The sequence below is a fragment of the Hyla sarda genome, unplaced genomic scaffold (assembly GCF_029499605.1).
Source record: "Hyla sarda isolate aHylSar1 unplaced genomic scaffold, aHylSar1.hap1 scaffold_223, whole genome shotgun sequence".
In the NCBI taxonomy this organism is placed as follows: domain Eukaryota; kingdom Metazoa; phylum Chordata; class Amphibia; order Anura; family Hylidae; genus Hyla; species Hyla sarda.
The window spans coordinates 41071-53250 of NW_026608906.1; the positions used below are offsets into that span (position 1 = coordinate 41071).

Below are 12180 nucleotides of genomic sequence, written 5' to 3' on the forward strand. Positions count from 1 at the left end.
GACTGTTCAGCGACAGACAAGTCGCATCGGCTGAAAGTAGGCCAGAATGTCAGTCCATGTTGGAGCAGGTTTAGATACAGTCTAAAGCATAGATCTCAAAGTCTGTGCACAGAATTTAGCAAGGGCCTCGCACCTTCTGATGCATCAGGTAGGTGCACAATAGCATAGCCTAACCCTCTGTACTTTGGTCTATATTGATGCGGGACATAGACAGCCAGCTGATGACCAATCCATTAGTGCAATGGATGGCTGGAAGCATTTGTCTTTGCCTTTGCAATACCACAGAAGCAATGCATGGTCAATGTACAGCAATGACACACCTGTGTGAACAGCCAGGAGACCCCCCCCCCCCATGTTATGTTACATAGTTACATAGTTAGTACGGTCGAAAAAAGACATATGTCCATCACGTTCAACCAGGGAATTAAGGGGTAGGGGTGTGGCGCGATATTGGGGAAGGGATGAGATTTTATATTTCTTCATAAGCATTAATCTTATTTTGTCAATTAGGAACATTCAGCACCCACCCGCTATCAAGGCAGCTGCCTATCATGTCATGCCCTACCTGCACAGGTGTGCTGGCTACTCAAATGATCCAATTAAGGAGGCCATTTAGTCAGCAGCAGCAGAAGTCCTGTGCCTGGACGCTCCAACAGGGGCCAGACACAAGCAGAAGCAGAAGCAGCAGAAGCAGCAGCAGCACCACCTTTTGTTTTTTGGCTGCAGCAGCAGCAAGGCCCACAGGGCTGGCTAGCTGGCTAGCCAAGCAAAGCAGGGTAGCAATGAAAGTAGGAATCTTTCTTTTTAACCCTGTAAGGGGGTGGTGCACTGTACCCGAAGATACTGCCATATCGGGTCAATGCATAGGGCGACGGAAGCAAGCTTCAAAATCGGCCCCCGTTCTCAAAAATCCATTTAATATATGGTCCCCAGATAGGGGACGTATCAGATATTAAACTGATAAGAACAGATACTACACTTGATCTTAGCCAAAAGGCCGAGAAGCGATAACCGTGAAAGGGGCGGCCCAACAAGGTCCCCTTCATGGGCACTATCACTGCTTGCTGTCAGGGAGGCTGCCAGACAATTTTCCATGCACACTCTGGGCTGGGGGGCAGTCAACCACCAGTACACACAGCAGAACCTAAACCCATACCATTATTGCTAAGCAGCAAGACAGGGGCCCATTGCACTCCCACGGGGCCTTTTTAAATGCAATCCATAACCCGGATTTGCCAGGAACCCTTCTTACTCCTCCTACTTGCATGTGACACTGGGCTTAGGATCTGCATAGGAAACACACACACAAGCACACACCTACCTTTGTTGCCTGCAGATGCCTCCTTGGCTGTCCCCAAACGGTATCAAACCAACACCCACGGGAAGCTGTAAGCATAGAGGACATGCCTGCACCCCATTGGACTTACCTGTGTGGGTTAAATCCGGGTTATTTGACAACCTATGGCGGTGATGGTTCTGCTCAGGCAGAGCAGTGCTGATGCTCCTCATAAAGCTGTCGCTGCTGTGAAGGTTCTAGGTGACATCACAAATCCCTTTGGTTACATACACAACAAAGCTGGGTTGTTGTTGTTTACACTCTGCAAGGCCTGTGGAAGTGAGTGACATCATAGCACTGTAGTTCTGGAGGGTTCAAGATGGATGCAACAATCTCCTGTTGCTTCTATGAAGGCCGTAATAGACGACATCACCAAACAGCTCCATAGTCACATACACAGCAAAGGAGAGATGTTGTTTACACCTAGTGATGTCAGTGGTATTGAGTGACATCACAGCACAGTGCTAAGGCTCCTGGGCCTGGACACAGCAGCGGCTGCAATATCTCAACGGAGAATACGTTTATATCTATGTGTGTGTGTGCGCATATATATATATATATATATATATATATATATATATATATATATATTTCTCCGCCGAAATCACTTTTAAACCCATTTCCACCTTTTTTTCCCTTCTCTTCCTCTTACTTTTTTTTCACGTTTTTTTACGTTTTTCTCCTTTTCGCCTCTTTTCTGGGCGTATTATTCTTCTTTTTCTTCTTTTTTTTCGTCTAATGCATACCCCATCAGTGCAGCAATGCTTATTCAATACCGCCAGCAGATGGAGACACTGGGGGATAATTTTCTAAGGATTTATACTGATTTTTCCTGTCTGAATTTGTCGCACAGAAAGTTGCAGGCCAAATATGTGTGACATTTCTGCGACTTTAGCTTCTAGAGCATTTTTACAACATTATACATAGGTGCTGAATACATAAAAAGCGACTGTTCAGCGACAGACAAGTCGCATCGGCTGAAAGTAGGCCAGAATGTCAGTCCATGTTGGAGCAGGTTTAGATACAGTCTAAAGCATAGATCTCAAAGTCTGTGCACAGAATTTAGCAAGGGCCTCGCACCTTCTGATGCATCAGGTAGGTGCACAATAGCATAGCCTAACCCTCTGTACTTTGGTCTATATTGATGCGGGACATAGACAGCCAGCTGATGACCAATCCATTAGTGCAATGGATGGCTGGAAGCATTTGTCTTTGCCTTTGCAATACCACAGAAGCAATGCATGGTCAATGTACAGCAATGACACACCTGTGTGAACAGCCAGGAGACCCCCCCCCCCCATGTTATGTTACATAGTTACATAGTTAGTACGGTCGAAAAAAGACATATGTCCATCACGTTCAACCAGGGAATTAAGGGGTAGGGGTGTGGCGCGATATTGGGGAAGGGATGAGATTTTATATTTCTTCATAAGCATTAATCTTATTTTGTCAATTAGGAACATTCAGCACCCACCCGCTATCAAGGCAGCTGCCTATCATGTCATGCCCTACCTGCACAGGTGTGCTGGCTACTCAAATGATCCAATTAAGGAGGCCATTTAGTCAGCAGCAGCAGAAGTCCTGTGCCTGGACGCTCCAACAGGGGCCAGACACAAGCAGAAGCAGAAGCAGCAGAAGCAGCAGCACCACCTTTTGTTTTTTGGCTGCAGCAGCAGCAAGGCCCACAGGGCTGGCTAGCTGGCTAGCCAGCAAGCAGGTAGCAATGAAAGTAGGAATCTTTCTTTTTAACCCTGTAAGGGGGTGGTGCACTGTACCCGAAGATACTGCCATATCGGGTCAATGCATAGGGCGACGGAAGCAAGCTTCGAAATCGGCCCCCGTTCTCAAAAATCCATTTAATATATGGTCCCCAGATAGGGGACGTATCAGATATTAAACTGATAAGAACAGATACTACACTTGATCTTAGCCAAAAGGCCGAGAAGCGATAACCGTGAAAGGGGCGGGCCCAACAAGGTCCCCTTCATGGGCACTATCACTGCTTGCTGTCAGGGAGGCTGCCAGACAATTTTCCATGCACACTCTGGGCTGGGGGGCAGTCAACCACCAGTACACACAGCAGAACCTAAACCCATACCATTATTGCTAAGCAGCAAGACAGGGGCCCATTGCACTCCCACGGGGCCTTTTTAAATGCAATCCATAACCCGGATTTGCCAGGAACCCTTCTTACTCCTCCTACTTGCATGTGACACTGGGCTTAGGATCTGCATAGGAAACACACACACAAGCACACACCTACCTTTGTTGCCTGCAGATGCCTCCTTGGCTGTCCCCAAACGGTATCAAACCAACACCCACGGGAAGCTGTAAGCATAGAGGACATGCCTGCACCCCATTGGACTTACCTGTGTGGGTTAAATCCGGGTTATTTGACAACCTATGGCGGTGATGGTTCTGCTCAGGCAGAGCAGTGCTGATGCTCCTCATAAAGCTGTCGCTGCTGTGAAGGTTCTAGGTGACATCACAAATCCCTTTGGTTACATACACAACAAAGCTGGGTTGTTGTTGTTTACACTCTGCAAGGCCTGTGGAAGTGAGTGACATCATAGCACTGTAGTTCTGAGGGTTCAAGATGGATGCAACAATCTCCTGTTGCTTCTATGAAGGCCGTAATAGACGACATCACCAAACAGCTCCATAGTCACATACACAGCAAAGGAGAGATGTTGTTTACACCTAGTGATGTCAGTGGTATTGAGTGACATCACAGCACAGTGCTAAGGCTCCTGGGCCTGGACACAGCAGCGGCTGCAATATCTCAACGGAGAATACGTTTATATCTATGTGTGTGTGTGCGCATATATATATATATATATATATATATATATATATATATATATATTCTCCGCCGAAATCACTTTTAAACCCATTTCCACCTTTTTTTCCCTTCTCTTCCTCTTACTTTTTTTTCACGTTTTTTTACGTTTTTCTCCTTTTCGCCTCTTTTCTGGGCGTATTATTCTTCTTTTTCTTCTTTTTTTTCGTCTAATGCATACCCCATCAGTGCAGCAATGCTTATTCAATACCGCCAGCAGATGGAGACACTGGGGGATAATTTTCTAAGGATTTATACTGATTTTTCCTGTCTGAATTTGTCGCACAGAAAGTTGCAGGCCAAATATGTGTGACATTTCTGCGACTTTAGCTTCTAGAGCATTTTTACAACATTATACATAGGTGCTGAATACATAAAAAGCGACTGTTCAGCGACAGACAAGTCGCATCGGCTGAAAGTAGGCCAGAATGTCAGTCCATGTTGGAGCAGGTTTAGATACAGTCTAAAGCATAGATCTCAAAGTCTGTGCACAGAATTTAGCAAGGGCCTCGCACCTTCTGATGCATCAGGTAGGTGCACAATAGCATAGCCTAACCCTCTGTACTTTGGTCTATATTGATGCGGGACATAGACAGCCAGCTGATGACCAATCCATTAGTGCAATGGATGGCTGGAAGCATTTGTCTTTGCCTTTGCAATACCACAGAAGCAATGCATGGTCAATGTACAGCAATGACACACCTGTGTGAACAGCCAGGAGACCCCCCCCCCCCCCCATGTTATGTTACATAGTTACATAGTTAGTACGGTCGAAAAAAGACATATGTCCATCACGTTCAACCAGGGAATTAAGGGGTAGGGGTGTGGCGCGATATTGGGGAAGGGATGAGATTTTATATTTCTTCATAAGCATTAATCTTATTTTGTCAATTAGGAACATTCAGCACCCACCCGCTATCAAGGCAGCTGCCTATCATGTCATGCCCTACCTGCACAGGTGTGCTGGCTACTCAAATGATCCAATTAAGGAGGCCATTTAGTCAGCAGCAGCAGAAGTCCTGTGCCTGGACGCTCCAACAGGGGCCAGACACAAGCAGAAGCAGAAGCAGCAGAAGCAGCAGCAGCACCACCTTTTGTTTTTTGGCTGCAGCAGCAGCAAGGCCCACAGGGCTGGCTAGCTGGCTAGCCAGCAAGCAGGTAGCAATGAAAGTAGGAATCTTTCTTTTTAACCCTGTAAGGGGGTGGTGCACTGTACCCGAAGATACTGCCATATCGGGTCAATGCATAGGGCGACGGAAGCAAGCTTCGAAATCGGCCCCCGTTCTCAAAAATCCATTTAATATATGGTCCCCAGATAGGGGACGTATCAGATATTAAACTGATAAGAACAGATACTACACTTGATCTTAGCCAAAAGGCCGAGAAGCGATAACCGTGAAAGGGGCGGGCCCAACAAGGTCCCCTTCATGGGCACTATCACTGCTTGCTGTCAGGGAGGCTGCCAGACAATTTTCCATGCACACTCTGGGCTGGGGGGCAGTCAACCACCAGTACACACAGCAGAACCTAAACCCATACCATTATTGCTAAGCAGCAAGACAGGGGCCCATTGCACTCCCACGGGGCCTTTTTAAATGCAATCCATAACCCGGATTTGCCAGGAACCCTTCTTACTCCTCCTACTTGCATGTGACACTGGGCTTAGGATCTGCATAGGAAACACACACACAAGCACACACCTACCTTTGTTGCCTGCAGATGCCTCCTTGGCTGTCCCCAAACGGTATCAAACCAACACCCACGGGAAGCTGTAAGCATAGAGGACATGCCTGCACCCCATTGGACTTACCTGTGTGGGTTAAATCCGGGTTATTTGACAACCTATGGCGGTGATGGTTCTGCTCAGGCAGAGCAGTGCTGATGCTCCTCATAAAGCTGTCGCTGCTGTGAAGGTTCTAGGTGACATCACAAATCCCTTTGGTTACATACACAACAAAGCTGGGTTGTTGTTGTTTACACTCTGCAAGGCCTGTGGAAGTGAGTGACATCATAGCACTGTAGTTCTGAGGGTTCAAGATGGATGCAACAATCTCCTGTTGCTTCTATGAAGGCCGTAATAGACGACATCACCAAACAGCTCCATAGTCACATACACAGCAAAGGAGAGATGTTGTTTACACCTAGTGATGTCAGTGGTATTGAGTGACATCACAGCACAGTGCTAAGGCTCCTGGGCCTGGACACAGCAGCGGCTGCAATATCTCAACGGAGAATACGTTTATATCTATGTGTGTGTGTGCGCATATATATATATATATATATATATATATATATATATATATATATATTTCTCCGCCGAAATCACTTTTAAACCCATTTCCACCTTTTTTTCCCTTCTCTTCCTCTTACTTTTTTTTCACGTTTTTTTACGTTTTTCTCCTTTTCGCCTCTTTTCTGGGCGTATTATTCTTCTTTTTCTTCTTTTTTTTCGTCTAATGCATACCCCATCAGTGCAGCAATGCTTATTCAATACCGCCAGCAGATGGAGACACTGGGGGATAATTTTCTAAGGATTTATACTGATTTTTCCTGTCTGAATTTGTCGCACAGAAAGTTGCAGGCCAAATATGTGTGACATTTCTGCGACTTTAGCTTCTAGAGCATTTTTACAACATTATACATAGGTGCTGAATACATAAAAAGCGACTGTTCAGCGACAGACAAGTCGCATCGGCTGAAAGTAGGCCAGAATGTCAGTCCATGTTGGAGCAGGTTTAGATACAGTCTAAAGCATAGATCTCAAAGTCTGTGCACAGAATTTAGCAAGGGCCTCGCACCTTCTGATGCATCAGGTAGGTGCACAATAGCATAGCCTAACCCTCTGTACTTTGGTCTATATTGATGCGGGACATAGACAGCCAGCTGATGACCAATCCATTAGTGCAATGGATGGCTGGAAGCATTTGTCTTTGCCTTTGCAATACCACAGAAGCAATGCATGGTCAATGTACAGCAATGACACACCTGTGTGAACAGCCAGGAGACCCCCCCCCCCCCCCATGTTATGTTACATAGTTACATAGTTAGTACGGTCGAAAAAAGACATATGTCCATCACGTTCAACCAGGGAATTAAGGGGTAGGGGTGTGGCGCGATATTGGGGAAGGGATGAGATTTTATATTTCTTCATAAGCATTAATCTTATTTTGTCAATTAGGAACATTCAGCACCCACCCGCTATCAAGGCAGCTGCCTATCATGTCATGCCCTACCTGCACAGGTGTGCTGGCTACTCAAATGATCCAATTAAGGAGGCCATTTAGTCAGCAGCAGCAGAAGTCCTGTGCCTGGACGCTCCAACAGGGGCCAGACACAAGCAGAAGCAGAAGCAGCAGAAGCAGCAGCAGCACCACCTTTTGTTTTTTGGCTGCAGCAGCAGCAAGGCCCACAGGGCTGGCTAGCTGGCTAGCCAGCAAGCAGGTAGCAATGAAAGTAGGAATCTTTCTTTTTAACCCTGTAAGGGGGTGGTGCACTGTACCCGAAGATACTGCCATATCGGGTCAATGCATAGGGCGACGGAAGCAAGCTTCGAAATCGGCCCCCGTTCTCAAAAATCCATTTAATATATGGTCCCCAGATAGGGGACGTATCAGATATTAAACTGATAAGAACAGATACTACACTTGATCTTAGCCAAAAGGCCGAGAAGCGATAACCGTGAAAGGGGCGGGCCCAACAAGGTCCCCTTCATGGGCACTATCACTGCTTGCTGTCAGGGAGGCTGCCAGACAATTTTCCATGCACACTCTGGGCTGGGGGGCAGTCAACCACCAGTACACACAGCAGAACCTAAACCCATACCATTATTGCTAAGCAGCAAGACAGGGGCCCATTGCACTCCCACGGGGCCTTTTTAAATGCAATCCATAACCCGGATTTGCCAGGAACCCTTCTTACTCCTCCTACTTGCATGTGACACTGGGCTTAGGATCTGCATAGGAAACACACACACAAGCACACACCTACCTTTGTTGCCTGCAGATGCCTCCTTGGCTGTCCCCAAACGGTATCAAACCAACACCCACGGGAAGCTGTAAGCATAGAGGACATGCCTGCACCCCATTGGACTTACCTGTGTGGGTTAAATCCGGGTTATTTGACAACCTATGGCGGTGATGGTTCTGCTCAGGCAGAGCAGTGCTGATGCTCCTCATAAAGCTGTCGCTGCTGTGAAGGTTCTAGGTGACATCACAAATCCCTTTGGTTACATACACAACAAAGCTGGGTTGTTGTTGTTTACACTCTGCAAGGCCTGTGGAAGTGAGTGACATCATAGCACTGTAGTTCTGAGGGTTCAAGATGGATGCAACAATCTCCTGTTGCTTCTATGAAGGCCGTAATAGACGACATCACCAAACAGCTCCATAGTCACATACACAGCAAAGGAGAGATGTTGTTTACACCTAGTGATGTCAGTGGTATTGAGTGACATCACAGCACAGTGCTAAGGCTCCTGGGCCTGGACACAGCAGCGGCTGCAATATCTCAACGGAGAATACGTTTATATCTATGTGTGTGTGTGCGCATATATATATATATATATATATATATATATATATATATATATATATTTCTCCGCCGAAATCACTTTTAAACCCATTTCCACCTTTTTTTCCCTTCTCTTCCTCTTACTTTTTTTTCACGTTTTTTTACGTTTTTCTCCTTTTCGCCTCTTTTCTGGGCGTATTATTCTTCTTTTTCTTCTTTTTTTTCGTCTAATGCATACCCCATCAGTGCAGCAATGCTTATTCAATACCGCCAGCAGATGGAGACACTGGGGGATAATTTTCTAAGGATTTATACTGATTTTTCCTGTCTGAATTTGTCGCACAGAAAGTTGCAGGCCAAATATGTGTGACATTTCTGCGACTTTAGCTTCTAGAGCATTTTTACAACATTATACATAGGTGCTGAATACATAAAAAGCGACTGTTCAGCGACAGACAAGTCGCATCGGCTGAAAGTAGGCCAGAATGTCAGTCCATGTTGGAGCAGGTTTAGATACAGTCTAAAGCATAGATCTCAAAGTCTGTGCACAGAATTTAGCAAGGGCCTCGCACCTTCTGATGCATCAGGTAGGTGCACAATAGCATAGCCTAACCCTCTGTACTTTGGTCTATATTGATGCGGGACATAGACAGCCAGCTGATGACCAATCCATTAGTGCAATGGATGGCTGGAAGCATTTGTCTTTGCCTTTGCAATACCACAGAAGCAATGCATGGTCAATGTACAGCAATGACACACCTGTGTGAACAGCCAGGAGACCCCCCCCCCCCCCCCATGTTATGTTACATAGTTACATAGTTAGTACGGTCGAAAAAAGACATATGTCCATCACGTTCAACCAGGGAATTAAGGGGTAGGGGTGTGGCGCGATATTGGGGAAGGGATGAGATTTTATATTTCTTCATAAGCATTAATCTTATTTTGTCAATTAGGAACATTCAGCACCCACCCGCTATCAAGGCAGCTGCCTATCATGTCATGCCCTACCTGCACAGGTGTGCTGGCTACTCAAATGATCCAATTAAGGAGGCCATTTAGTCAGCAGCAGCAGAAGTCCTGTGCCTGGACGCTCCAACAGGGGCCAGACACAAGCAGAAGCAGAAGCAGAAGCAGCAGAAGCAGCAGCAGCACCACTTTTGTTTTTTGGCTGCAGCAGCAGCAAGGCCCACAGGGCTGGCTAGCTGGCTAGCCAGCAAGCAGGTAGCAATGAAAGTAGGAATCTTTCTTTTTAACCCTGTAAGGGGGTGGTGCACTGTACCCGAAGATACTGCCATATCGGGTCAATGCATAGGGCGACGGAAGCAAGCTTCGAAATCGGCCCCCGTTCTCAAAAATCCATTTAATATATGGTCCCCAGATAGGGGACGTATCAGATATTAAACTGATAAGAACAGATACTACACTTGATCTTAGCCAAAAGGCCGAGAAGCGATAACCGTGAAAGGGGCGGGCCCAACAAGGTCCCCTTCATGGGCACTATCACTGCTTGCTGTCAGGGAGGCTGCCAGACAATTTTCCATGCACACTCTGGGCTGGGGGGCAGTCAACCACCAGTACACACAGCAGAACCTAAACCCATACCATTATTGCTAAGCAGCAAGACAGGGGCCCATTGCACTCCCACGGGGCCTTTTTAAATGCAATCCATAACCCGGATTTGCCAGGAACCCTTCTTACTCCTCCTACTTGCATGTGACACTGGGCTTAGGATCTGCATAGGAAACACACACACAAGCACACACCTACCTTTGTTGCCTGCAGATGCCTCCTTGGCTGTCCCCAAACGGTATCAAACCAACACCCACGGGAAGCTGTAAGCATAGAGGACATGCCTGCACCCCATTGGACTTACCTGTGTGGGTTAAATCCGGGTTATTTGACAACCTATGGCGGTGATGGTTCTGCTCAGGCAGAGCAGTGCTGATGCTCCTCATAAAGCTGTCGCTGCTGTGAAGGTTCTAGGTGACATCACAAATCCCTTTGGTTACATACACAACAAAGCTGGGTTGTTGTTGTTTACACTCTGCAAGGCCTGTGGAAGTGAGTGACATCATAGCACTGTAGTTCTGAGGGTTCAAGATGGATGCAACAATCTCCTGTTGCTTCTATGAAGGCCGTAATAGACGACATCACCAAACAGCTCCATAGTCACATACACAGCAAAGGAGAGATGTTGTTTACACCTAGTGATGTCAGTGGTATTGAGTGACATCACAGCACAGTGCTAAGGCTCCTGGGCCTGGACACAGCAGCGGCTGCAATATCTCAACGGAGAATACGTTTATATCTATGTGTGTGTGTGCGCATATATATATATATATATATATATATATATATATATATATATATATATTCTCCGCCGAAATCACTTTTAAACCCATTTCCACCTTTTTTTCCCTTCTCTTCCTCTTACTTTTTTTTCACGTTTTTTTACGTTTTTCTCCTTTTCGCCTCTTTTCTGGGCGTATTATTCTTCTTTTTCTTCTTTTTTTTCGTCTAATGCATACCCCATCAGTGCAGCAATGCTTATTCAATACCGCCAGCAGATGGAGACACTGGGGGATAATTTTCTAAGGATTTATACTGATTTTTCCTGTCTGAATTTGTCGCACAGAAAGTTGCAGGCCAAATATGTGTGACATTTCTGCGACTTTAGCTTCTAGAGCATTTTTACAACATTATACATAGGTGCTGAATACATAAAAAGCGACTGTTCAGCGACAGACAAGTCGCATCGGCTGAAAGTAGGCCAGAATGTCAGTCCATGTTGGAGCAGGTTTAGATACAGTCTAAAGCATAGATCTCAAAGTCTGTGCACAGAATTTAGCAAGGGCCTCGCACCTTCTGATGCATCAGGTAGGTGCACAATAGCATAGCCTAACCCTCTGTACTTTGGTCTATATTGATGCGGGACATAGACAGCCAGCTGATGACCAATCCATTAGTGCAATGGATGGCTGGAAGCATTTGTCTTTGCCTTTGCAATACCACAGAAGCAATGCATGGTCAATGTACAGCAATGACACACCTGTGTGAACAGCCAGGAGACCCCCCCCCCCCCCCATGTTATGTTACATAGTTACATAGTTAGTACGGTCGAAAAAAGACATATGTCCATCACGTTCAACCAGGGAATTAAGGGGTAGGGGTGTGGCGCGATATTGGGGAAGGGATGAGATTTTATATTTCTTCATAAGCATTAATCTTATTTTGTCAATTAGGAACATTCAGCACCCACCCGCTATCAAGGCAGCTGCCTATCATGTCATGCCCTACCTGCACAGGTGTGCTGGCTACTCAAATGATCCAATTAAGGAGGCCATTTAGTCAGCAGCAGCAGAAGTCCTGTGCCTGGACGCTCCAACAGGGGCCAGACACAAGCAGAAGCAGAAGCAGCAGAAGCAGCAGCAGCACCACCTTTTGTTTTTTGGCTGCAGCAGCAGCAAGGCCCACAGGGCTGGCTAGCTGGCTAGCC

At 46.3% G+C, this 12180-nt stretch overlaps 5 non-coding genes across 5 annotated transcripts; all 5 read right to left on the reverse strand.

Moving 5' to 3' along the window:
• Positions 1-818: 818 nt before the first annotated feature.
• LOC130320948 (U2 spliceosomal RNA) lies at positions 819-1009 on the reverse strand. The gene has a single exon (XR_008866757.1). It is a non-coding gene; the product is annotated as a U2 spliceosomal RNA (small nuclear RNA).
• Positions 1010-3095: 2086 nt separating this feature from the next.
• On the reverse strand, positions 3096-3286 carry LOC130320979 (U2 spliceosomal RNA). Its single transcript, XR_008866786.1, has one exon. It is a non-coding gene; the product is annotated as a U2 spliceosomal RNA (small nuclear RNA).
• A 2089-nt stretch (positions 3287-5375) lies between these two features.
• LOC130320991 (U2 spliceosomal RNA) lies at positions 5376-5566 on the reverse strand. The gene has a single exon (XR_008866797.1). It is a non-coding gene; the product is annotated as a U2 spliceosomal RNA (small nuclear RNA).
• Positions 5567-7658: 2092 nt separating this feature from the next.
• LOC130321003 (U2 spliceosomal RNA) lies at positions 7659-7849 on the reverse strand. Its single transcript, XR_008866808.1, has one exon. It is a non-coding gene; the product is annotated as a U2 spliceosomal RNA (small nuclear RNA).
• Positions 7850-9947: 2098 nt separating this feature from the next.
• On the reverse strand, positions 9948-10138 carry LOC130321015 (U2 spliceosomal RNA). Its single transcript, XR_008866820.1, has one exon. It is a non-coding gene; the product is annotated as a U2 spliceosomal RNA (small nuclear RNA).
• Between the last annotated feature and the right edge of the window lie 2042 nt (positions 10139-12180).